This window comes from Triticum urartu, chromosome 3 (genome assembly GCF_003073215.2).
Source record: "Triticum urartu cultivar G1812 chromosome 3, Tu2.1, whole genome shotgun sequence".
NCBI classification, from domain to species: Eukaryota; Viridiplantae; Streptophyta; class Magnoliopsida; order Poales; family Poaceae; genus Triticum; species Triticum urartu.
The window spans coordinates 26807229-26831329 of record NC_053024.1 but is presented as its reverse complement, the minus strand read 5'-3'; the positions used below and the strand labels follow the sequence as shown (position 1 = coordinate 26831329).

At 46.9% G+C, this 24101-nt stretch overlaps 1 pseudogene; it reads right to left on the bottom strand.

Moving 5' to 3' along the window:
• Window positions 1-12854: 12854 nt before the first annotated feature.
• LOC125546542 lies at window positions 12855-16235 on the bottom strand (annotated as a pseudogene).
• Window positions 16236-24101: the final 7866 nt, after the last annotated feature.

Below are 24101 nucleotides of genomic sequence, written 5' to 3'. Positions count from 1 at the left end.
AAAATGGAACGGACTGCATCTGACCTCAGGATCTGGGCCAGTTCGCTCTTCAGCGACGCCAAGCTTCAGTTCCATCTCGCGGCTGAAATCGTCCTGCGGCTGGACATCGCCTAGGAGAAACGGCGCCTCTCTGCGCCTAAGTTCCACCTCCGGAAGCAGCTCAAGCTCAGGTTGATCGGCCTTGCTGCGATCGAGCGGGCACGCAAGCGGCAGGCGTCGCGGATCACATGGCTTAGAGCGGGGGATGCCAAGACTGCTTTCTTTCAGGCCAAAATCAACTCACGCAGAAGGAAAATTTCCATCCACTCTCTGCACTCGGATTCTGGGATGGCCTCCTCACACGACGATAAAGCTGCTGTTGCCCATGAACATTTCGTCAAGCTGCTTGGCACCAAGCAGACGCGAGGCTGCTCCATCAATTGGGAGGCGCTGGAGTTACCCTCTGTTCAAAACGCAGGCCTCGACAACCCTTTCACAGAAGCTGAAGTCTGGGCTGCTATCATGGCATCGCCGGCCGACAAGGCCCCAGGGCCAGACGGCTTCTCCGGTGCATTTTTTTGAGCCTGCTGGAACACAATCAAAACAGACGTCATGGCTGTCTTTGACCACTTCTACAGGCTCGCTGGTGGCAATTTTGCGGACCTCAATTCCGCCATGATCGCTCTGCTGCCCAAGAAGGACGGAGCCACTTGCATGGGAGACTTCCGCCCGATCAGCCTCGTGCATTCCATCGCCAAGCTCATTACCAAAGTTCTCTCGATGCGGCTGGCGGATGTTATCAGCACAATCATCTCCCTGGCGCAGTCTGCATTCCAGAAAACCAAGTGCATTCACGACAGTTTTCTCTTTGTCCAAAACAGAGTCCGTACCCTGCACCGCAACAAAACCCCAGCCTTGCTACTCAAGCTTGACATCGCAAAAGCTTTCGACAGTGTCTCCTGGGAGTACATCCTAGAACTGCTTCAGAGGTTAGGCTTCCCACCAAGATGGAGGGACTGGATCGCGCTACTACTTGCAACTTCCTCGTCGTCCTACCTGCTCAATGGCATACCTGGAAACAAGTTCTTCCACCTTCGCGGCCTCCGTCAGGGCGACCTGCTGTCGCCGCTGCTGTTCATTCTCTACATCGATCCCTTGCATCGGCTGCTCGAGGCGGCCACTAGAGACGGCATCCTACAACCCATCCCCGGGAGGGCCGCTCGCATGCGCACCAGCTTGTACGCGGACGGCGCAGTAATCTTCGTCAACCCAGTGCGACAAGAAATAGACGAGCTCCTCCACATCCTGCACTGCTTCGGCGAGGCCACTGACCTAAAGGTGAACCAAGCAAAATCCTCGGTCGTCCCGATCGCCTGCGACGGAATCGACCTCGTTGACGTGCTACAAAGTTTCGGTGGAACCATGGCGGCGCTGCCCATCACATACTTAGGCATCCCGATCACCACCGGCAAGCTTAGACTAGTGCACCTGCAGTTGATCTTAGATAGGATTCGAGCACGGCTAGCGGGCTGGAAGGGCAGGCTGCTACCAATCGCGGGCCGGCGCGTGCTGGTAAGGTGTGTGCTCTCGGCCATGCCCACCTTCACCCTCACCGTCCTTCGGGCTCCGAAGAAGTTCTTCAAAGACATCGACAAGGCCAGGAGGCGCTTCCTTTGGGCGCACGACGGCGAGATGTCTGGCGGAAAATGCAAGGTAGGCTAGAAGATGGTCACTAGACCAGAGCGCGCTGGTGGCCTGGGCATACACGACCTGTCTGCGTTTGCCCGCGCACTGCGGCTGCGCTGGCTGTGGCTCGCCTGGACGCAGCCAAACCGGCCCTGGGTCGGCTCGGGCGTTACCTGCAACGACGACGATGAAGCTTTGTTTGCGGCCTGCACGGTGGTCACCATCAACGACGGAGCCACGACATCGTTCTGGTCGTCCAACTGGCTCGACGGCAGGCCCATGCGCGCAGCTTACCCGGAGGTCTTCGCTCAATCCATCCGGAAATGCAGGACCGTGCGGGATGCTCTGCACCAGGACCGTGCGGGACGCTCTGCACCAGGACCGTTGGGTTCTCGACCTTCGCCACGGCAACTTCTCCAGCATCATCCACCAGGTGCTTCAACTGGCCAGGCAGCTGCGAGACGCCGCAATCACCCTGGTTGAGGGCACGGCAGACACGACCAGATGGACAGCATGCAGCTCTGGCTTGTACTCTGCGCGATCAGCATACGATGTGCAATTCGAAGACACTCCCCTGCTCAACTTCAAGAACTCGATCTGGAAAGCATGGGGGCTGGGCAAAATGAAAATGCTCCTCTGGCTGCTGCAATTGAACCGGCTCTAGTGCTGCGGCAGACTCCAGCGGCGTGGCTGGGAAAACAACTACTTCTGTCAGCTTTGCGTGCGACAGCTTGAGACATCCTCCCACCTCTTCTGGGAATGTCCGATCTCCATTCAGGTATGGAACAAGGTTGCAACATGGGCAGGCTGCAGCGCTTTAGGACACAGTAACTGGAGCAGGGGGGCATCCACAACCGAGCGTGTTCAACTGATCTTAGACGGTGCTCCTCCTGGCGTCAGGAAGGGAACCAGGTCGTTGCTACTGATGATCATATGGCACATCTGGATCGAGCGAAACTCATGCACCTTCAGAGGAAAACTCCCCAGCATCAGCAGCATCATCGATGCTTGCCGCAGGGACATGGAGCAATGGCGGATCGCCGGGGCCAAATGCATCAAGCACCCCTTTGGGGATGTACCTTGAGAGATAGCATTCTGAGTCCAGTGGCCTCTCGTTAGTGAGAGGCAGATGTACCCTTTCTTTTCGCCCCACTGATCATTTGATCAAACATTGTTCTTTCGTTCTCTTCTGCTTAATGAAATATAGCCAAATGGCTTATTCAAAAAAAACTTGTCACCGTCCAATTATTGTTTAATACAGCTTTGGGCCAATCGTAAATAACTTCAGAAAAAGTTCCTATACCTCCAGGGGCAACTGGTGCAAAGCAGGGGCGGAGCCAGGAAAATTGTTTGAGGGGGGCAATCAATGAAGACAACTCTAACATGCCAAAAAATAAGCTAAAAAGTAGGACATTGTATAGAATTTTGAAGCTTCGATTTTGTAAGTATATCATGCGGGTGCCGCAACTGACATCTCAGATTCTCCCTTTATTGTTCTTCAAAATAGGCGGGATAGAACTTTAAAGCTAGAGAACATACATTATTAATGTCAAATGAATTGAATGAGTTGATCCAAGGAAGTGTACATAATGAGAAGCTCCGCTGCATGTTTGTTGAATCTGCAATTTAACTGTTGTGCTAGAAACCGAACCATCACTCCTTCTTTTCTTCCCAAAATAAGAATGCATCCTTCGTACTATGAATTGCGACATGCTTCCTTTTATTTTTGGCTATGATTATCCTACAATGATTGAACACCATCAGTTATGCCTATGCCTATTTGGAGAATTAATAAGACAAACCGACAAACCGCTGCCTCGGACTCGTGGAGGATCGACCATGGACTGGAGTCTGGACTCCTGGAGGATGGATCTGAACTGGGAACGGGAGAGGAAGGCGACGACGAGGCGTGCGGCCGTGCGCGGGCGCAATGCGAGAGGCGACTAGCTTTTTTTTGAGTGGAGAGAGGCGACTAGCAGGGCCTCCCAAGCGACGTGTCGAACCAGAGGAGCCTCGTGAGGTGTTGTGCGCCTTGGCCTAGGCTGCCTCGGATGGCTTCTAAATCGCCACTTTCCTTTTTTTTACTCACTCCATCCAAAAATAAGTGTTTTAGATTTATTAAAAAGTGGGTGTATCTAGACTTATTCATGTCTAGATACATCCATTTTTAGACAAATTCAAGACACATATTTTAGGACGGTGTGAGTATTAAGAATAGACAAACGAGAATAGGTAAAAGCCAACAATTTTTAGTAGTATTAAAAATTCCGTTTGCATGTTAGGGGGGGCGGGGCCTCTGCCAGTCCCCCCTGCCTCCGCCGCTGGTGCAAAGCATTGTGATCTTTTCACTCTGCAAGAAGCCACGGGTTGCATAGACTTTTTAGAACGCCGGCATAATATGTAGTAGTGCCCAATACTTCATTTTCATATATACTCTTCTAACATCTCGAATTGACCATGCAACGATAAAAAAAGGATGCCTCTATCGCCATTAGCAATGCGCCAGAGCCAACGGGTCAGGAGGGCAATGTTCATGCGCCGGGAAGACAAGATCCCAAGACCGCCCTGGTCCTCGGGTCAGCTCACCATATGGTACTTCTGCTTATCGCCCTCACCAGCCCAGAAGAATCTGGATTGGTACTTGGCGATCTCCTGATGCAACGTCTCATGAAGGCTATAGAAGCTCATGAGGAACCATAGAAGGCTGGCAAGCGAGGAGTTGATGAGGATCACGCGAGCAGCCTTCGACAACCAGCGCCCTTTCCAGGGGTCAACTCGATGTTGCATACGAGTCACCGTAGGGTGAAGATCCGCCACAGTGAGGTGTGAATCACTAATGGGCATCTCCAGATAGGTCGTGGGGAAAGAGCCCAACCGACAATTCAGTCGGTCCGCTATAGCCTGTGCTTCCTCAACGCGGCTGTGTTAAGTAATCTTTACTCACAGGGTTCACGATTTATCTTCGGTTCCACGCGTTTTTGCATCGTTTATCCCTTCATTCTTCCTCATGTTTATCCTCTTGATAAAAACGTGTGATTGGGCAATTTGTATCGTATCACTGGTGCAACTCCATGCACCCTTCCCATCACTGCTTCATCTATGTGCCTCCCGTCGAGAAGGACATCTTCGCACTACCTATAGCCGCTCCTCCATGCACACGACTGCTGCTACTCCTTCGCCGGCCGTTGCCTTCTCCTTGCTGGCTGCCTCTCCTGTTGTTGACCCGTTTGTTGGTCGGAGATATTTCCATAGACGTTGTTGGGACTGGAGAAGACAATGCCCATAGGTGGGATTTGTGCTGGTCTTGTGAGTCGTATTCATCACTGGAGAACTCGGAAAAGAACGAGCTCGTTGATGGTGGAGGTCACTTTTATTTGGGTATCTTTTGATGCTGCAAAAGGTGTTTGAATAGGGATTTTGCGTGTATGTTAAACAGGGATTTCTTTAATGCTTCAAAAGTGTTTCTATGATGCTTGGTGTGTTCTTTTTTATAAATGCTGACAGGTTTTTACGTTATGTTGCAAGTTGGCAACCAAATGTGATTTGGTACATATTTCTTTTTGCTACACGAACGTGTTCGAAATATGGCAGTATTTTTTCACGAGTTTTACATATTCACGAGAAATATTCACAAAGATATTGCAACTTGATTTAACTCGTTTTTTGTAAAAAAGTAGAAATCAAGTACTAACATTATCATTTAGGAACGAGCGAGAGAATAAAACTATTATCAATTATATGGGAAAGATATAATCAATTATCATTTAGGAAAGATATGAAAAAGAGTGTACAACACACACAGAGTTGGACAACCACGGCAAAGAAAATAAAACTATAATCTCACAAGAAAAACCCACAGTCTTCCACTTGTCTAGCTCAGCCATGATCTCATCAAGAAGACGCTCCTCCAACTTTGTCGTTTTGTTGAATACCCGATTGTTGCGTTCAAGCCAGATGAAGTGAAAGACAAAAGGCATTAGAGAGTGAAATTATCATTGCTTCCTAGACCACACATATACTAGACGACGCAATCCACCAAGACTCCAGCTCAGCCGACGCGGAAGGGGCAAGATCAGGATGTCTCAACCCAGAGAACACCTCAAACCAAATGACACACCAAAAGTTTCAGACTCCTACAAACACACGGGGCTCACATCTGTGCTCACAAGGCCATGCCTCAGCCTTTGATCCCCGGTCCAAATAGCGATTCCGCGTAACCTTCCACGCAAAAAAATGCACTTAAGGGGTGCTTTGCTCTTTCAAACTGGGACATAGAGAGGCCAATGGGTTAGCCTCTCAAAGAAAGAGAAATATGCGGAGCGGGCCCAAAAAGATTTATCGGCAGTCCAACTCCATACACAATATTCAAGGGTTGAATCATTTGGATGGCATTCTACAATTGGAAAAAATAAGCCGTAGCGCAAAGAGAGAGACCGCCCACACTATCCCTCATCCACGAGTATTAATATTATGATAATTATTAGAGGTTGGGGTGCCCATTGGGGCACCTCCAGACCGTACAGTGGCTTCCCAACTTGTCCCAATTTCGTTTTACGGGGCCTTTTTTTTGACACATGCCCTGACGTAGCTTGTGGGGATCTGAATCTCTGCCTTCCCCGCTCCCCTCTTTCTTCACAATTAGTTAGCATCCGCCGTCATCCTCTTCTGGTCCAGCCGGTATCATGTGCTCGGAATAAAATCTAGCAGTGCAGAATATAATGCACAACTTATTATTTTTAGCAGTGAACAAATCATAGTTCCAGCTGAGAAAAAAGCTAAATATGTATTGTTTTCATGACTAAAGCAGCGTCAGCACCCTGCATATCTTGAACACTGAACACGGTAACACAGCACTGACAACAACTTGATGTAACAAATTACATTTATAATCATCTGGCAAGGTAGTAAGTTTCTGAACCCGAAGCACATTAGCTTTAGACAAGCTAAACAAGGCAGTAGCAGAACCAATTGTCCAAAATCCCCACTGGAATAATTACATATAGCTGGCATACCAAAGTATAGTAAAGTGAAGATAATCCTTCAAAACAAGAAATGTCTCTATCTACATATGGATGGATCTTCTTTCTTTGAGCCTGCTTTCCTAGACAAAAAGAATCACAAATTACTCTTGGACCTGATTCAGCCCGCATTATGCGTGTGTTTAAGCATGTGCGTTAGCGTAGAAAAATGTATGTTTCAAGATGATGGGGCCATTTTGAATTTGTTGTGTAGTTAGTAGTTACCCATGGATGAGTTTTACTTCATTAAATTCAAACTGATCAAACATAGCTTGAGAAATAGTAATAAAAAATAGACTATATACGAAGGTCTGAGACTCCCATTTGGAATAGTCACTATTATATCTCCGGCTATGGCTTAAATCTGGATATGCTAATAGTACACGAATTTTGTGCCAATGGTTGACTTTTTCAGAAACTTTTGTAGACTTGTAGATGAGAAACGACACTCTAACATGCATGATATAGCTCAGAGGTTGTGATTGTCTATACCTGATGCTGGTAACAAGACCATTTAGAACCCCCAAAGATTAGCCTAACAGAATACTTGCAAAACCATTACACTCGAATAGTTTCTGGATCAGAAAGTTCCAAGGCAATGGAAATCTTTGACTGACAGACACTACATTGTAAGTCCGACACTGGCCACTTCCGGACCCAATTCACTTGGTGGGGTAAAAAACGACGCTAACAACTCACACTCTGTATCTGATCTGAGGCAGCGGAGCACACCATCAGTCGACTGTTAGAGCATCTCTAACAGCTGCCCTATATAGGGCAGTGTTGGATAAAACCTGACATATAGGGCAGAAAAAGGGCTAAAAACAGCCTCCAATGGCTGCCCTATCTTGGGCATTTGGCCAAAAAAAATTTAGGGCAGTGCCCCATATTTGGCCCAAGTGTTGTATATTTCGGGCAGGACACACACTGCCCTATATCCCAATAGCCTCGCGCGCGCACGCCAACTGCCATCCGGAAGTTTTATCCCCTCCCGATCCCCTTTCTAGCCCCACTATCGCTGGCCGATTCCGGCCATAATCCAGCGAAATCCCGCGCCGCCGCTCACCGGCACGGCTTCCCCACGACATTCCAAATCGATTCCCCTCCATCGCCGGCCGTTCCCGACACCCCGCTGGACTCCCCGCGCGCACCCGGAGGTTGCAGGAGACTGAAGTCGGCCGCCCTTGGATGCTGGAGCGGCTGCGTGCTCAGCCGGCGAGCCTGGAGGCGCGGGAGGTTGGAGGGGGCCAGGGGTGGCCGAGCTAGCCGGGAGGTTGGAGGGGGACGGTTTGTTTCTCTGCCAACAGCAGTATGACAATGAGATCCTTGAGCGTGCTCACATGTCCCAGTGCAATCCCATCTCCACACCTGTAGACACCAAACAGAAACTCTCGGCTGCTGATGGTTCTCCCTTCTCTGATCCATCCCTCTATCGCAGCCTTGCCGGCGCCCTTCAGTATCTGACTCTCACCCGGCCAGACATCTCCTACGCTGTCCAACAGATGTGCCTCTTCATGCATGCTCCACGAGACACTCATTTTTCGCTCATCAAGCACATCCTCCGATACATTTAGGGCACATCTCACTATGGTCTCCAACTATTCAAGCAATTCACCACAGATCTGTTTGCGTATTCTGACGCCGATTGGGCCGGCTGTCCAGACACTCGGGGCTCTACCTCGGGCTTCTGCGTCTTCCTCAGCTCCAATTTGGTTTCTTGGTCCAGCAAACGGCAACCGACAGTCTCCCGCTCCAGCGGCGAGGCCGAATACAGAGTTGTCGCTAATTGCGTCGTTGAATCCTGTTGGCTGCGGCAGCTACTTACCGAGCTTCGCCACCCTCCTCGCCGAGCTACAGTTGTCTACTGCGACAACGTCAGCGCGACGTACTTATCGTCCAACCTGGTTCAGCACCAGCGCACCAAGCATGTCGAAATCGACCTCCACATTGTTCGCGATCGAGTTGCTCTCGCCTCTCGGTGAGGCCAAGGTTCTGCATGTGCCTACGACATCACAGTTCGCCGATGTGTTCACGAAGGGGCTCCCATCTTCAGTTTTTGTTGATTTTATGTCCAGTCTGAACATTCTACCGAATAGGGTTCAGACTGCGGGGGGTAACGTTGGTTCTGTTATAACAGCTAGACCTAGTCTTTTGCATAGCCAAGTCATAGCACTAGTAGAAAAGGGGGCTTTGGTCCAGGCCGGGTAAGGCCATTAGTCCCGGTTCAGTCCAGAACCGGGACCAATGGGGGCATTGGTCCCGGTTCGTGAGCCCAGGGGGCCGGCCGGGCCACGTGGGCCATTGGTCCCGGTTCATCTGGACCTTTTGGTCCCGGTTGATGGGATGAACCGGGACCAATGGGCCTCGCTCCTGGCCCACAACCATTGGTCCCGGTTCGTGCCTCAAACCGGGACTAAAGATTAGACCTTTAGTCCCGGTTTGAGGCACGAACCGGGACTAATGGGGATGAGACCTTTAGTCCTGGTTCGTGCCACGAACCGGTACTAAAGGTCCCATTTTCAAACTCCTACCCCCACCCCCCCTCCCCCGTATCGCCTTTTCAGTTTTAAAAAAAAATAAAAGAAAATGATGGAAATGTCAAAAATATAAAAGAAAATAAGTTTCCCATGTGATATGTGGTCTAGTTGTTGGGAAAATTTGCAAATGTGAATTTTGACTTTATTTGTAAAATCTCTCTGAAATTTGTAAAAATGGGCATAACTTTTGCATACTAACTCGGATGAAAAAGTTTTTTATATGAAAAATCATCTACTCGAAAAGTTACATCCGAATTTAATCGGGGGAACCCCGTTAAACATTTTCAAAATCCTCAAAAACCTAATAGAAAAAAAGTTACGGGGCTTTTAAGATCTGCAGTGAAAAAATCGAAAAAACATTCAAACAGTGGTCAAACAATGGTCAAACTAATTATTCTAGAATATTAGTGTTACTAAATAATTATTTCAGTTATTTCAATTTTAGTCAAATCTGGTCAAACTGTGGTCAAACTGTGGTCAAACAATGATCAAACTAATTATTCAAGAAATATTAGTGTTACATTATTGTTTTTTAAAACAATAGTTTCAAAATAAAACTATGAAATGTGTCAATTCATGCTCAAGCAAAATTCCTGAAGGTTAATAGGATTGACATCTTAGTATTGTCAGGAAAACAACAAGTGCAGACTTGGAGCGAGGGAGAATAGAACCCGGAAGTTAAGCGTGCTCAGGCTGGGGGAGTGGGAGGATGGGTGACCGTTCGGGAAGTTAGATGATTTGGAAATGATGAGAGGTGATTAGAGGATAAATTGAGAAGTGATGAGGGGTGGTGATTACAGACTAGAGGTTAAAATAATTCAGAAATTTGAAAATCAAAAAAAATTCAAAAAAAATTAAAAAAAATCATAAAATGTTCTTTCAGTTTGACCTGAGAATGATAGATGTACTATAGAACTAAAGGTGGAGCTCCACGTGGCCGCGCCCTTTAGTACCTTATGAACCGGCAAGGTAGCACGTGGAGCCCCTGCATGATCGTTAGCACGATCTGATCCACTACTGTATCTCGTGTATAAATTCTGTGCTTCGGCTATGCAATGAAGTTCAGTTGAGCCCCACTATTCTTCTTGTTTTCCTTTTGCTGTGGTGACACGTTTTTTCTGTAACCAGATGGGACTTGGTACATATTTTATTTTTGCTACTACAAGAATACATTCGAAATATTGTAGTAATATTTTTTCACAAATTTTACATATTAACGGTGTTTCTTTTAGAAAGGTATTGCATTTGGATGTAACTCGTTATTTAGTAAATAAAAATGATAGAAATAAAGTAAATACTATTATGATAATGATATCGTTGAATCCCCTTGATCTCAGAACTTAGTAATGTGACCAACGTTTACAAAATCCCAAGTAGTGAATTAAGACGAAAAGCCTCCTTTCGGCACGATGACAACGTTGGGCATTGCGTAGCTCCTTTCGGCATCGATCGTTCGTGGTGTTGAGACCGGCTGGAGGGACCAGTGACAAGTATTGCCAGGCCCGGTTTCATACACGATAATTTTCGGAGGCTAGGCTTGCTTTAGTGTCCTTTTTCCGAGTTTAACTCGTAGAGGTACAAAGAGGGTTTTTTTTAGTACAAACAAAGTCAAACTTTTCTCTAGGGGGGAGGAGACCAAACGGGAGAGCAACCGTGGAATCATCACTCCTGCTTGGGTACTTGGAGACCTCGCTGGGAAGGAAGGCATGGCCATGAAACATGCTTACGGCGGCCAAGTCGTCGTCGTCGACTCATCGTCACGGAAGGCAGGCCGCGGCATGCGCCTCATCTCTTCTTTAGAGTACGCCTCAGGGTGGACACGGTCCGGGCCGGTCCGGTCTCTCACCGAGCCACCGTTTGGACTGGCCGCCGGCGGTCCGGACCGACCAGCCTCGCGGTCCTGGTTTCAAGGACCGGACCGGCGGCACCGAAGCCCGGGCCGGACCGAGCGGACCGGCCAACCACTACCAGCGACGACGTGCACGGGTGCGCTGGCATGGTGGGCGACGTGCGCACGACTGTGGCGAGGTGGGCGACATGCGATAGCGCGGGCGTCGAAGGGCGACTTGCTATGGAAAGTGCTCGTGGCGCGGCTGTTAGCCATTATTTTCTCTGTATCGTGATGTTTCTTCCTTTAGCAGTTTTTCTACTGCATGCAAGCAATATAGCGCCTGCATGAGCCCGTGATTTTCTCTGTGAAGGCCTCGCCGTGATTAGAGGATCAAATTGAACGTGGAGTTGATCGTCAAATAGTGCCGTGACTTTCGGATCAGATCCTTTTTCTCCCTTACTTCCTATTTTCTGTTCGACTGAAACGGCAGCGCGGGATTGATGGCGCGTGATAATAGGAAGAGGGGCCTAGTATTAAATCTTGGTCCTTCCAAAACAATACTTTCCTGGTTTATTGGATGTGAAAATCACGACCGAGTATTTCTCCCACGATTCAAAAATCACGAGAAAGCGTTTCTCCCACGATCCGACTGGGCTGAAACGGCTGCTATGGCACTTCGTATGCACTGCAAAAAGCGTTGCCATGGCAGGAATTGCTGCCACGTTTGGGTCGACGACATGGTCGAGAACTCGAGATCGGCGGCAGTGCACGCATGGCAGCGATGGCGAGTGGCAGCGAAAGGCTCTGAAACCAACTTGGCCCCGGCCGGAACTTTCCAAGTTTAATTGCATTGCACTTAAATAAAAAAAATTGTAGCTATGCAATTTGATACAGATATCTACTTTAACAAAGTAGACAAACTTGCACTGCTTGTTTTACCGACCATCGCAACAGATAGTTACCAAAACAAGCCGAAATAACTGTTTTTTAGGGAAACATCTAACTTTATTTAAGCAAAGTCTGGAATCTTGTCCACAAATAGCACGCTTCAAAGAGAAGGCAGGCTCCTGACCCTATTCATACAGGAACTGCAGTTGAAATAACTGAAAATGTTATATTCTGTAGGCTTTCAGGTATATGAAGGTTGGGTTGCAGGGTTTATGTGCCACTACAAGCAGACCAACAGTTGACCACTCCGGAAGTGATAAGGAGGAAGTAGAACTTCACCCGAGCAAAAGATAATCTTCTGGTCTCGAGATTAGTAATGATGCTTCATGATGAGGTGATTGAATGTACGTACAACTTCAATCTGATTTCAATGAGCTGCATAATAAGTAGATTGCTGGGGGTACCGGGCCGGGGTAGCAGCACTGAATGGTGAGAAAGATCACCCCAGGTGGTGATGAAACAAGTCTTCACAATTCACAGTTAAATTTCTAGTATATATATTCAGTTGACCAGAAATGGACCAAATAAATCATTTCAAATTTGTGGAAAGATGTGTGTGGCGCTAATCTTGTTTAGAAACCTCACCACAGAGACGCCACTGGTAAAAATGAAAAATATTATTCCGAAATTGAGGAACCACCATGGCAGAATCTTCACATCTGCTTTTGTAGCAAAATCAAATGTTTGTCAAAAAATGCTGCGTGACTCCTGATAATCTAAGGCATACACTTCTGTCCTAATTGACAGAGTACAGTTACAACCAACTCTAGACTCTTTTCTGTTGACGTTTGGACGCGGACCATTCCTATAACCCTTGACAAGTAATTTTTTCGTAAGAAATAACCACCCAGGCTTTCAGGCATTCCATGACGCTGATCGCTTCATTGTCGGCTTTACAGGTCGGTCTTCTTCCATGGAGATCATCATGAGTGTTGACGGTCCTCCAGCATCATCCGGGCTACCAGGTAGCCGCCGGTGATGGACCATGTTTGAAACTTCCTGGCCTGCTTGCCTACGAACTTTCGCAGCTTGCCGTCATAGTACTCGGGCCAGCCATCCTTCAGAAGCCTAGCCTCGGAGAGCTCGATGGCGCGCTTCGCCATTTGTGGCCGCCCAGTCTTGATGCAGGCTGCTGTCAGCAGCCATAGAAGAACTGCAGATGGAACATGCATGTGAGAATAAGATTGGGTGCATTGTTTTCTGTGCAACTAAAGCAGAACATCGATTGAACATACAAAGCCACGTTTCTAATCCTGAAGAGATAAGGAAGTAGTGGCAGAACTTCACTCAAGCAATCAGAAAACGCAGATCAAGAATTCCGTAGAATTCTCAAAATCATAAATTTTGTTGACAAAACTATAGCTGCCTTTTGTAGCTGCAACATTACAGGGAAACAGATGCATTGTACAGGACATGGTTAGGTTCAGAATGAAGTTTATTCTAAACGTGTGTTACTGTACTACAATTATTAAAGTTGTAATCTTCATTCCGAAAAAATAGTTTCTCTTCAGATGATAACAGGTTTACCAATGAAGGATACTTCACAGTAAAGAATGCTCACTAAAATAATCTGTTTTAGGTATTTCAATGTAGACTACATACAGTGTGAAATGAGTGAATATACGGACTAAAGTACGTCTAGATATGTACGAATCTGAAAACAGCGAATATTTTTATATTTTGGAACGGAGGGAGTAGACACTAGCAGAGTGAATTACCTGGCCATGATCCCCCATTATGATAACTCCACCGTGTATTCTTGGGGTGGCAGCCAGTAATTATTCTCCGCTCATGGTTCTCAATTGCAGGATAGCATATCTTAAGAGGGACTTCACCCACTAGCTCATCCCACCGCTCCTCGATCAGATCCATTATTGCCCATGACTGCTCCGGAGTGGCCAGAGATGATATAATGGCAATACAATTTCCAAGAGCAAACCACCTGTAGTCCATCATAGCAGGGCTAACGTTGCCAAGAAAGTAGCCTCCCCGGCATGGCATGAAATCAAACACCCAATCAGGAATTGAATCTGGGATGACATTGAATTTATTCACAGCAGTATGGGAGTACTCTTCTGTTTTATATCTATATATGTTGTTTAGATGCGGGAAATCCAGCCAGAAGTAATTTCTCATGTGGAAGGTTAATGCATGCAGCCGTTGTCCTATCTTCTCTATGAAGTCCTTCCCTTCACCATCCGCGGCTTAAGCAGTTGGAGAGCACATCTTAATGCCATGTAGAACAGAGCTTGGATCTCAATAGGATAACCATATATAGCCTGAAAATATAGATTGCATCTGTAGCATTACAATCGTGTAACGATAGGCTTATTCACTTTCAATATTAGTTGTTACTCAAAAGTCGAGCACGGAACTGGGAGACTTTAGAATTATATTTCAGAATATTGTTTGACTTTTTCAAGTATTATTGCAACTCAAAAGTGGAACAAGAAACACTAAGACTTTAGGGTTATAAGTGAGAATACAGAACGCCTTTTTCAAGTACTATATTTCTTACTTATCCTAAAATTAATCCTACTTCCTACTCGTGGAAAGGATCTCACTTGCCCTATCATAAATATAAATAAATTGCCACAAAATAAGGAAAAATACAATATTCAAATTTTGTTGCAATACCACCCAGTCAGAGTATGCTTTCTATCTGAATATGTCCCTATAATCAAAGTTTCCTGTTTAGGAAACGATAAATGTTCCTTTTGGTTGTACAAGAAAATGCAGAATCAGTCCTGTTCCTGTTACCATCTCAATTAAATCATGTTACTTAAGTATATATTTCTGAACATAAATCTAATACAGGTGAAGTGCGTATACCATTCGACGAAAATCTAACATCTCCAGTATACTTTGTATATGCCCGGAGGAGAATAATCCACCAAAATCCGGAGTCCACTGGTGCTACCCTGCCAATCGCGCTCTCACCAAAATCTAATAAAGTACATATTTGCCTCTTTAGCAGACAGCCATCTCTGTTAAATAAATATCACCATCCAAATCTGGTGCACATATAAGAAATTAATCAACACCAAACCTGCAGAGAATGCCCAGTAGTCTTGCAGATAGATACCAGGACATATATCTCGATTTCAGCATATCAATAGATTGTGGCAAGCAGTTGGACAGATGTCAAGCAAGTTGCAGCATACAAAAGCCTGCTTAAGAACGCCGCTGCATATTTCAGAATTAAAAGGCCAATACGTGCTATGAAGCATCACCTTGCTAAAAGGCAGTAGCTCCAATACATGTTATGGCTGAAAACTTTTTATCTAGACTCCTTGAGATGTAACTAAGAGTTTAAACTATCATCTGCATCCGAAACAAGAGATCTAGAACATGAATGGCCATAACTGATGGTCATACAGCCTAGTTTTGATACAAATGATAGATGAGAAAATAAATTAGATACCTCCATGTGACTGTACTTTCAGTAATTGCAGTTGTACGCTAGCACAGAATGAGAAAACAGCACCATAATACAAAACATTTAAAATCCATTAACATCATCCAAACATAAAGGGTGTTGCCACTCCAAGAAGTAGACATCGCAACATTTGAGCTATGCAGTTGTAAGCTGTTTGCCACGCCCCTAAACAATACTCATCACAAGTCACGAGCTGGAGCTGGCAAGAAACAGCTGATAGTCTACTCAGAATCAGGAGGGAAATAAACCGGGGCCGACAATGCAACGTCAATCTCATTGAGCACGGGCGGGAGACGTGAGTGAAACCAGGCAAATTTGCGAGTACCATTCATCACCTCATCGACGTCAAACGCTAACACTGAGCCCACCACTCCAACTTTCACTAATAATGCGCGCACCACTTGAACTTTGCCTAACTCATACTCCTCAACAACACATTCTTTGACTATTTCCTGAGAGTCCTCCGCCAGAGGCATGAGCGCAAGTGCCGTGTTCTTGAGGAGCAGGAGGGCTTCCGGGAAGCCGTCGTCTCCCAGCTTGGCCTCAACGAGGGGATACAGATGACGCTTGATCTTGTCGAGCTCCAACGCCACGCCTGCCACGAGCGAGAGGAGATGGATCTGGGCCTGGGGGCATCGCCAGTACCTCCGCTCAATCAGGTTGCGGAGGAGGAGTGCATACGAGTCGCTCGCTATGCTCAAGGACTCGAGAGAGACGAGCTTTAGGAACATGCGCCCACCGGAGCGGTCCTGCAGGGCTTGGAGGTCGGCATGGCAGGAGATGCGCACGTGGACCATCTATCTTTTCCTTGCGGCGGCGGCGAGACGAGACGGAGATGCTGAGGGTTGTTGCGGCGGCAGCGAGACGGAGACGGAGACGGTGGGGGTTGTTTTTATATATAGGCCTATGGATAGGGGCGATCTGTTTTCTACCGTTAGATGGGATTTAGGGTTTCTTCGGTACCGTCGGATCCGATTTGAGCTTCCTGGGAGCCCCTATTGAACGCTCTTAGCGCCAGTTTGACGTCGAAAAAGCTTTCGGCTGTCGTTCGTGGGCTTGGCCCATGTACGCTGCGCGTTCCCTAAAAGAAAAAGAGATTTGAACTGTTTTACTGCTTCGTTGCTTCTGCGCTTGAGTCGGATGTAGTACGAACGAGCGACGGAATCTGAAAACAGCTTAGGGGGTGTTTTGTTTGGGCTGTGCTGCTAGCAGGGAAAGCTACTTTTCTGAGTGTCGCTGTTTGGCGACTTGGCTTTTTTTTTACGTGAAACATGGGAGTTTTGTTGCATGAAAGAAATTCGGTTACACTCAGCCCTAAGGCTGTTTACAATGAAGGATGGACAGTTATCCATCCAACACTCGGATACCGCTAAGGAGGTAGCATGTTTGGCACAAAGATCGGCCGTGCCGTTGGCATCCCTGCTAACATGTTGCACCGAAAAAGAAGCAAAATTTGTAGCTCTCTCCCTGATTTCCTCGAAGATAGGCGTCACAATAGATCTTATATTATGACGCGAAAGCCAGAGGTTAGCCACCTCTAAACAGTCGACCTCCATCACCACATGCGAGAAGCCCCTCAATTGGGCAAATATAACTCCCTCACATAGCGCAAGCACTTCGGCAATGAAAGGGTCAGTGATACCAGGTAGGGGTTTGCTCGATATGCCCAAAACGGAGAGGTGAGACCGTGCTACCCCGCCTCCTCCTCCTACCTGCATCAAAGCATCCACCGACCCATCGGTATTAATTTTAACCCAGCCAGGTTCCGGTGGTCGCCAAGCAGTGGCGGAGCTTGCAGCAAATTCCTGGACGGACTGGGTAGGCTAAATTGCATGAAAATGGTTTTTCCCCGGCCCATGGGCCGGCTATAATAGGAGGATGTGGTGCAAAGCTGGGCAGGCCATGGCCCATGTAGCCTTGCTGAAGCTCCGCCAGTGTCGCCAAGCATGACCTTCATGAATGCTAGATCTATCTCCCGGAAGGGCCAAGAGAGCCAGATCCGCCCTCGCCCTCTTGACTGCCTAAATTGGGTTATATCCGTACTCATCATGGGTCCAACGATTCCTCGATGACCATATTGCATGCATGATCGTGATGATGATCTGACATCTTTCCATCTTGGAAAACCTTGTATCCACTACTAAGTCTCGGGACCATGTGGTGGGATGCAATGATGGCAGCTTCAGGTCCAAGACCTCCCTTGCTGCTGCCCAAAAACTCTTAGCATGAGAGCAATGCACTAGGGCATGCATTAGATCTTCATCCATAGCTTTACACAGATCACATACTGAAGTAGTTCTTATGTGCCGGTATTTCATGGTGTCATAGTCAGGGAGAATACCACGAAGAACTCTCCACCAGAATATACGTACTTTTGGAATTATTTTGAGCTTCCATAGGGCTGTCCACAACTGTTTTTCTGACGATGAAATCTCCGCTACCGTCCCTTCCTCTAGAGCACGCCGCTCGTCACGAGTCACCAAAGCACGATAAGCCGTTTTTACAGTGCATTCACCCGACTTCTCAAAGGCCCAAGCCAAAACATCTTCACCACCTCTTGCTCGAATTGGGATATTCAAAATTGCTTCAGCGTCTGGAGCCAAGAAGTTTCTTTTAACTAACTCCACATCGCAAGTGCATGTGTCAGTATCAAGCAATTCTGACACACGATCTAGGGGATCATTCCCTTGTCGACCCACAGGTTTGAGGGTGGGAGTAGATGGTATCCATCTATCATTCCAAATAGAAACTGATTCACCATTGGCAATGCGTTTAATGAGACCAAGTTCAAGCGCCGATCGTCCCGCCACGATAGCCTTCCAAGTGGCCGACGCCGAAGACGGTGCATGGGCTTGCATAAAATCTGAATCTGGGAAGTACTTCCCCTTCAAGACGCGCGCACACAGTGAGTTTGGGTCGGTTAGGAATCGCCAGCCATGCTTACCAAGTAGTGCGAGATTGAACTTCTGAAACTCCCTAAAACCCATACCACCCTGAACCTTTGGTGTTGCCAGTTTATCCCATGATATCTAATGCATAGATCTCCTATCAATGGAACTGCTCCACCAGTATCTTGCCATGGAGGACGTGAGTTGTTTGCAAACTTTTTTAGTAAGTAGGAAACAACTCATGCTAAAGGTAGGAATTGCTTGAATTACTGATTTGAGTAGCACCTCCCTCCCTGCACATGCCAAAAGGCGTTCCGCCCATCCTTGCATATTACCTCGACTCCTCTCACCAATATGTTCAAAGGAGCCACTTGTTATACGCCCCACCGCTGTTGGTAGGCCCAAATACCGTTCAGTGAAAGCTTCCACGAAAATACCAAGTGCGTGTTTCATAGCTTCACGAACAGGAGGAGTAGCATTAGGACTAAAATATATAGAACTCTTCTCCTTGTTTAATGCTTGCCCAGAACATTCAGCATATATCCTCAAGATTTCATTTAATCTGTTGGCACTGTGCAGCTGAGCACCGAGAAAAATCAGACTATCGTCGGCGAACAATAGGTGATTAACCCATGGGGAGCGTGTACACACCCGGATACCACGATCAATATGAGGACCACCAAAATTATTCATCAGGGATGTAAAGCCTTCCGCGCAAATGAGGAAAAGGAAGGGGGAGTTGGGATCCCCTTGGCGAAGTCCTCTAGTTGGTTGGAAGAAAGGAAGATGTGTGCCATTCACCTTGACTGAGAATCTCAAAGATGTCACACACTTCATAATTAGCCGGATAAATCTGTCACGAAAACCCAGCATGGACATTATGGCCTCCAAATAATGCCATTCGACTCGATCATAGGCCTTGAGCATGTCCAACTTAACAGCGCAATAAGTTGTGTTGCCTCGTCTCCTCTTTTTCATTGCATGTATACTTTCATAAGCTACCAAGACGTTGTCCATAATCAAACGCCCAGGTACAAAGGAGCTTTGCTCCGCCCCTATAATTCCATCATACTCCGCAAACGGTTAGTGATAGCCTTAGCGGCGATTTTGTAAATGATCGGACAAAGAGCAATAGGGCGATACTGAGAGATTTTCTGCGGGTTGCGTACCTTGGGTATAAGTGTAATGGCAGTATCGTTCAGACCCGGCGGTAGTTCACCACCATTCAAAAAATCCAGGACGGCCGTCGTTACGTCATCACCGAGGATGGACCAATGCCGTTGGAAAAAATGAAGGAAATATGCCCTAGAGGCAATAATAGAGTTATTATTTATTTTCTTATTTCATGATAAATGTTTATTATTCAAGCTAGAATTGTATTAACCGGAAACATAATGCTTGTGTGAATACATAGACAAACAGAGTGTCACTAGTATGCCTCTACTTGACTAGCTCGTTGATCAAAGATGGTTATGTTTCCTAGCCATATACATGAGTTGTCATTTGATTAACGGGATCACATCATTAGGAGAATGATGTGATTGACTTGACCCATTCCGTTAGCTTAGCACTTGATCATTTAGTATTCTGCTATTGCTTTCTTCATGACTTATACATGTTCATATGACTATGAGATTATGCAACTCCCGTTTACCGGAGGAACACTTTGTGTGCTACCAAACGTCACAACGTAACTGGGTGATTATAAAGGTGTTCTACAGGTGTCAACAAAGGTAATTGTTGGGTTGGCGTATTTCGAGATTAGGATTTGTCACTTCGATTGTCGGAGAGGTATCTCTAGGCCCACCCGGTAATGCACATCACTATAAGCCTTGCAAGCATTGTAACTAATGAGTTAGTTGTGGGATAATGTATTACGGAACGAGTAAAGAGACTTGCCGGTAACGAGATTGAACTAGGTATTGAGATACCGACGATCGAATCTCGGGCAAGTAACATACCGATGACAAAGGGAACAACGTATGTTGTTATGCAGTTTGACCGATAAAGATCTTCATAAAATATGTGGGAGCCAATATGAGTATCCAGGTTCCTCTATTGGTTATTGACCAGAGACATGTCTCGGTCATGTCTACATAGTTCTCGAACCCGTAGGGTCTGCATGCTTAAAGTTAGATGACGATCGGTATTATGAGTTTATGTGATTTGATGTACCGAAGGTAGTTCGGAGTCCCGGATGAGATCGGGGACATGACGAGGAGTCTCAAAATGGTCGAGACGTAAAGATTGATATATTGGACGACTATATTCGGACATCGGAAAGGTTCCGGGTGATTCGGGTATTTTCGGAGTACCGGGGAGTTACGGGAATTCACCGGGAGAAGTATTGGGCCTTATTGGGCCATACCGGAATAGAGGAGAGAGGCCAAAAGGAAGGAGGCGCGCGCCCCCCCTCTAGTCCGAATTGGACAAGGGGTGCAGCCCCGTTTTCCTTATCACTCTCCCCGTCTTTCCTTCTATCCTACTCCGGAAAGGAAAGGGGAATCCTACTAGGACTTGGGAGTCCTAGTAGGACTCCCGAGACTTGGCGCGCCCCCTCTAGGGCCGGCCTCTCCCTTGCTCCTTTATGTAGGGGGTAGGGGGCACCCCATAGAGACAACAGTTGATCTATTGATCTCTTAGCCGTGTGCGGTGCCCCCCTCCACCATAATCCATCTCGATAATATCGTAGCGGTGCTTAGGCGAAGCCCTACGTCAGTAGAACATCATCATCGTCACCACGCCGTCGGGCTGACGGAACTCTCCCTCAAAGCTTGGCTGGATCAGAGTTCGAGGGATGTCATCGAGCTGAACGTGTGCTGGACTCGGAGGTGCCGTGCGTTCGGTACTTAATCGGTCGGATCGTGAAGACGTACGACTACATCAACCGCGTTGTGCTAATGCTTCCGCTTTCGGTCTACGAGGGTACGTGGACAACACTCTCCCCTCTCGTTGCTATGCATCACCATGATCCTGTGTGTGCGTAGGAATTTTTTTGAAATTACTATGTTCCCCAACGGTGGCATCCGAGCCAGGTTTTATGCGTAGATATTATATGCACGAGTAGAACACAAGTGAGTTGTGGGCGATATAAGTTATACTGCTTACCAGCACGTCACACTTTGGTTCGACGGTATTGTTGGATGAAGCGGCCCGGACCGACATTACGCGTACGCTTACGCGAGACTGGTTTTACCGCCGTGCTTTGCATACAGGTGACTAGCAGGCGTCAGTTTCTCCAAATTTAGTTGAATCAAGTGTGGCTACGCCCGGTCCTTGAGAAGGTTAAAACAACACTAACTTGACGAACCATCGTTGTGGTTTTGATGCGTAGGTAAGAACGGTTCTTGCTCACCCGTAGCAGCCACGTAAAATTTGCAACAACAAAGTAGAGGACGTCTAACTTGTTTTTGCAGGGCATGTTGTGATGTGATATGGTCAAGGCATGATGCTATATTTTATTGTATGAGATGATCATGTTTTGTAATTGAGTTATCGACAACTGGCAGGAGCCATATGGTTGTCGCTTTATTGTATGCAATGTAATCGTCCTGTAATGCTTTACTTTATCACTAAGCGGTAGCGATAGTCGTAGAAGCATAAGTTGGCGAGACGGCAACGATGCTACGGTGGAGATCAAGGTGTCGCGCCGGTGACGATGGTGATCATGACGGTGGTTCGGAGATGGAGATCACAAGCACGAGATGATGATGGCCATATCATATCACTTACATATCATATCACTTATATTGATTGCATGTGATGTTTATCTTTTTGCATCTTATCTTGCTTTGATTGACGGTAGCATTATAAGATGATCTCTCACTAAATTATCAAGAAGTGTTCTCCCTGAGTATGCACCGTTGCGAAAGTTCTTCGTGCTGAGACACCACATGATGATCGGGTGTGATAGGCTCTACGTTCAAATACAACGGGTGCAAAACAGTTGCACACGCGGAATACTCAGGTTAACTTGACGAGCCTAGCATATGATATGGCCTCGGAGGATGACCGAAAGGTCGAGCGTGAATCATATAGTAGATATGATCAACATAGTGATGTTCACCATTGAAAACTACTCCATCTCACGTGATGATCGGACATGGTTTAGTTGATATGGATCACGTGATCACTTAGATGATTAGAGGGATGTCTATCTAAGTGGGAGTTCTTAAGTAATATGATTAATTGAACTTTAATTTATCATGAACTTAGTTCCTGGTATTTGCATATTATGTTGTAGATCAATAGCTCGCGAGTTGTAGCTTCCCCGTTTATTTTGATATGTTCCTAGAGAAAAACTTGTTGAAAGATGTTAGTAGCAATGATGCGGATTGGATCCGTGATCTGAGGATTTATCCTCATTGCTGCACAGAAGAATTATGTCCTTGATGCACCGCTAGGTGACAGACCTATTGCAGGAGCAGATGCAGACGTTATGAACGTTTGGCAGCTCGATATGATGACTACTTGATAGTTTAGTGCACCATGCTTAACGGCTTAGAATCGGGACTTCAAAATCGGGACTTCAAATACGTTTTTAATGTCATGGACCATATGAGTGTTCGGGAGCGTAGTAATTTCAAAAAATTCCTACGCACACGCAAGATCATGGTGATGCATAGCAACGAGAGGGGAGAGTGTTGTCCACGTACCCTCGTAGACCGAAAGCGGAAGCGTTAGCACAAGCGGTTGATGTAGTCGTACGTCTTCACGATCCGACTGGTCAAGTACCGTATGCACGGCACCTCCGAGTTCAGCACACGTTCAGCTCGATGACGTCCCTCGAACTCCGATCCAGCCGAGCTTTCAGGGAGAGTTCCGTCAGCACGACGGCGTGGTGACGATGATGATGTTCTACCGACGCAGGGCTTCGGCTAAGCACCGCTACGATATTATCGAGGTGGATTATGGTGGAGGGGGGCACCGCACATGGCTAAGTGATTAAGAGATCAATTGTTGTGTCTATGGGGTGCCCCCTGCCCCCGTATATAAAGGAGCAAGGGGAGGAGGCGGCCGGCCAGGGAGACGCGCGCCAAGGGGGAGTCCTACTCCCACTAGGAGTAGGACTCCTCCTATTCCTAGTAGGAGTAGGAGGGGGAAGGAAAGGGAGAGGAGGAGAAGGAAAGAGGGGGCCGACCCCCTTTTCCCTAAACCAATTCGGTTTGGGCCTTGGGGGGCGCGCCCCACACTCCACTTGCTGCCCTCTATTTCCACTAAGGCCCATGTAGGCCCATTAAGCCCTCGGGGGGTTCCAGTAACCCCCGGTGCTCCGGTAAAATCCCGATTTCACCCGGAACACTTCCGATATCCAAATATAGGCTTCCAATATATCAATCTTTATGTCTCGACCATTTTGAGACTCCTCGTCATGTCCATGATCACATCCGGGACTCCGAACTATCTTTGGTACATCAAAACACATAAAATCATAATATAACCGTCATCAAACTTTAAGCGTGCGGACCCTACGGGTTCGAGAACTATGTAGACATGACCGAGACACATCTCCGGTCAATAATCAATAGAGGAACCTGGATGCTCATATTGGCTCCCACATATTCTACGAAGATTTTTATCGGTCAGACCGCATAACAACATACGTTGTTCCCTTTGTCATCGGTATGTTACTTTCCCGAGATTCGATCGTCGGTATCTCAATACCTAGTTCAATATCGTTACCGGCAAGTCTCTTTACTCGTTCCGTAATACATCATCTCACAACGAACATATTAGTTGTAATGCTTGCAAGGCTTATGTGATGTGTATTACCGA